The following is a 3826-nucleotide window of genomic DNA, read 5'->3' as shown; positions in this document are numbered from 1 at the left end:
CATGTCGATTCATTCACCCAAGTCTTGCTTCTCAACGACCATTCAGCAATTATACTGAGAAGAGCTCTTTTCACTCTATGCTTATTTTCTACTTCCAGTGGTACTTGAAGAAGTTGATGAGGGTTTGGTCTGAGATGAAAATCACTATGTAAAGGGTACACCAGGATTAGGGTGATGATATTTAGAATATATCTGCGCTCAATGCAGTTACTGGAACTACCAGTCGCTCGGTGTGGTTGTTGGAACGCCAGCGCTTGTTTCTATAGAACTTTAGTACAACGTATCATTGGGGATGTTTTGGGAAGTTCTCTAAATGATGACAAAGATAAGTTGAGTTGTGTCTTCGGAAGGACTTTTCAACATGGGATTACAAGCAGCGTCTAAAAGTCCCTTTTCTCATAACCCTTCAATGGAGTGGTCCGTTACTAGTTCCTTGTAAATTCCACAGGTATGTATTACCTCTATGCGATGCTTTCAAAGAGACGCTTTAGATGCGCTTATTCAATATGCAAACTGATCACTCCACAGCACCAACTACCGCATTTGCAATAAGTACCATACAGGTGCAATAAGTACCATACAGGTAATATCCAACTTCCTTCTCACTCAATACGGGCACCACAGGAATTATTTCAATGACACAACTGATACATGGATTGGTTTTCTTCTGACAATAAGTGTTCCATATAATACAGTAAATCAGTTTGAATAATCGTGATGAGTTGAATTGTGTCCCTTTGTGTGCAGATACCTCAGTTGATCTTCATCGACACCTAGAGTACTACCTAGAATATTATCAATCATTCCCCATACTAACCCTATAAAGGAAGTAAGGTTCAACTTTATCGAAGGTCATTGATCGATTGGTAGTTTGTCTGATCCTCTAAACATATTCCAAGTACCAGGAACCCAGAATTGACAAATATTTGATCCACGTTATAGATTTATTAAATATCCAACATAAGGTAAATTTTCACTGACACAAGATGACCACACACCTGCTTATTGTATAGGAATCTTCAAAGATGCTGAAATATCAGCACGTTGTTACGCATCATTTGTCACATAATACCGAGTTCTTCGTGCCGCAGAGACTATTTTTGCCAGTAACACCCATCCCATCCAGGAAGAGCGAAAGATAAAATGTACAACAACCAGCCGGAAATGTAACTCAGAGATTTGTAGGAATTCGACAGCTATACTTTGCCTGTCAGAAATAGATTTCTTTCAGCCATTGCTAGATGAGATTGCCCACGTCGCATGTAAATTCATTCTAGTTCCTATCCATCCTTAGTCCAAAACGAAACCAAGTAATTTGACCGGACTGTCCACCAGTAACTTGCCTTTATAGAAGCCAAGATAAAAATTCGCAAACTTGACCTGGTTAATGCGTACTCTTATACTCATCTTTTGTTTTTCAGTATGAAGAAAGACGCTTTGTCAGAGTCCTTAAACAGCACGTCAGCTTCAGTTTACATATTGATTTTCGAGATGTCTGACACTATTATTAAGTTTTTGGTAGCATCTGGTGGGAAAATTTTCTTTCTGTGCCTCAGTTACAAAGCCTTCAGTCTACCATTGAGCTGCGTGCTTCTCAGCAGTATGTCATATAGAAGTTGTGTTATATTGTTTAGTGACGATTCCGTAGAGTGTGTATCGTGTTGAATGCTAGTGCAGTTTGCTATGTTTGTACAGTTTGAGTGTAATTGAATTAAAATGCATTGTGCAGAATCTGGTCTTTTACAAGGATTACTTTTTAGGCAGCATGTAGTGTTGTGAACACTGGTTTTTACGGTTTTGTTGATGTTCGATATTCTATTACTTCTACAGCTGCAAATACTATCGATATTGTTTTCCCTTCGATATCCACAAACATATTACTCCATTTTCAATAATTTTCTTTACTTCTGGTTTTCTCAATCCTGCTTCTATTTCAATTTAGAATTTGTAATTTCTTATAATTTATTTTTATTATCTATCCATGCACCGAACAAGTTTCTGTTACATTTGTCTCTCTTTTAAATGGGAAATGGTAACTTTTAATCGTGTTTCTGATAATTTGTATTAATTTCCCTTTATTTTTCTCTTGATATATTTGTAATCCTACGTTAAATAATGTATAATAGACTTTTCGAATATTTAATGTGTATTTCAAACTGACAATTCTTGTGATAAAATATATTTCTGGTTCGGTTAAGTGTAGTTTTATTCTATATGAAGTAATTAATTTTCTTGTTTCTTACGTAGATGCACTAATTCTCTTAACTGACAATGATAGGAATGTATATCTTTGTTAGGACAGCTATAATATTTCTACCTATTATTTTACGTTTGACATTTAGCTCAGTTTCAAATAATCGTACACGTCAATAATATTTGTTTAACACAGATTCGCTCAATTGTTATTTTATCCTCTTTTTAATCCATTAATCCCTAAATATCTTGCTACTCTGTTTCTGGTTTATTTCTCTCTTCGCTCATCTGTTTCTTTACCTAACAACTTATTAATGTTCCTCGTTTTTAAAGTTACCCAGGTGTATCCTACTAAGCCATCTCGATTTCCCTACCGAATTCACGTAGTGGTTATAGTAGTGTTTCTAATTACCCTCTGTGGCTTGAAGTGGTCCACAACGACGAAACGATGGGTTATCACCATTGTAGCTGAACACTCAACCAATCAGGATTTAGTTTATCGAAATTGAACGTATAAGCAGTAAATACAGGAGTAAAAGACTCCTTGGAACATTCCTATTCTGATATAGAAGAATTCACTTAACCAGTTCTCTATTTTGTTTGGATCTGTAAAGTTGTTATCCATTTAAACTTGTAAAGTTTTAAACATGTTCAAGCTTATTAATGCTACATCACTCCAGATTAATGTTGCTAAAATCCACTTGTAGGAAAGTGTCAAAAGTCTTTTTGTAGTCCATCAATGCAGTGTTCAGTCCATTCTTTCTGTTCCTACATACTTCAGTTGTGGCTTTGTTCATCAGTAAAGGATCTTTACATCCGTATCAGCTTTTGATGATTTCATTCAGTTATTCTGGATGTTGATTTTTCTCAAGGTGAGCATTTTTCTATTGCAGTAAGATTGTTCTTGCAGTTGAATATATTGTACAGAGGATGATTGTGGGCATGTAGATTTGTGGCTGTTTCTTAGTATATTATTATTATTATTATTATTATTATTATTATTATTATTATTATTATTATTATTACTGTTGTTATTGTGGTAATACGTTTGAATACGTTGCATAAAGTCTCTAGTTCTCCATTCGTTTTTCGATTCTTTTCGATTCTTTCGCCACATATGTAATATGTCCGAAAGAGTTTTTGTTGTATAAATGAATGGGTCTTGGCAGCAATAATAAAGAAAATCTATTATTATTGACATACTTGGCATCTAGAATGTCGTTAAACAATCGCAGCCCACTACCAGTCGGGCGTTGCGGCTGGTGGAAGTTTCACATTGGCGTTCAATAAAGTATTAATGGCGAACAAAAGCGTGGAGTTTCTCGAAATCTGGACGTAGATGAAAATTAACTAACTGGTCTATTCTGAAGGAGTTTTTTCGGGCCGGGAACTGTAACTAAATTCCAGAAATCTCTGACCTGGCAGTGCTACCGGTGTGTGTGTGGGGAGGGGTGGCATTGACAATGTAATATAAACTCCACAAGCACGAATGCGCCATCAGCCGGACCTATCCGAGATACATGCAGGGAGACGAAACTTCTGGACGCATTCGTCCAATGCTAACTTGTGGATTTATGTAGAACGCATATTGTCAGGTACCAGATAGATCTGGCTATCAACTGTGTCCTTTACA

The sequence above is a fragment of the Octopus bimaculoides genome, chromosome 14, assembly GCF_046866305.1.
Source record: "Octopus bimaculoides isolate indiv1 chromosome 14, ASM4686630v1, whole genome shotgun sequence".
Classification (NCBI taxonomy): Eukaryota; Metazoa; Mollusca; class Cephalopoda; order Octopoda; family Octopodidae; genus Octopus; species Octopus bimaculoides.
This window is presented reverse-complemented; position numbering follows the sequence as displayed.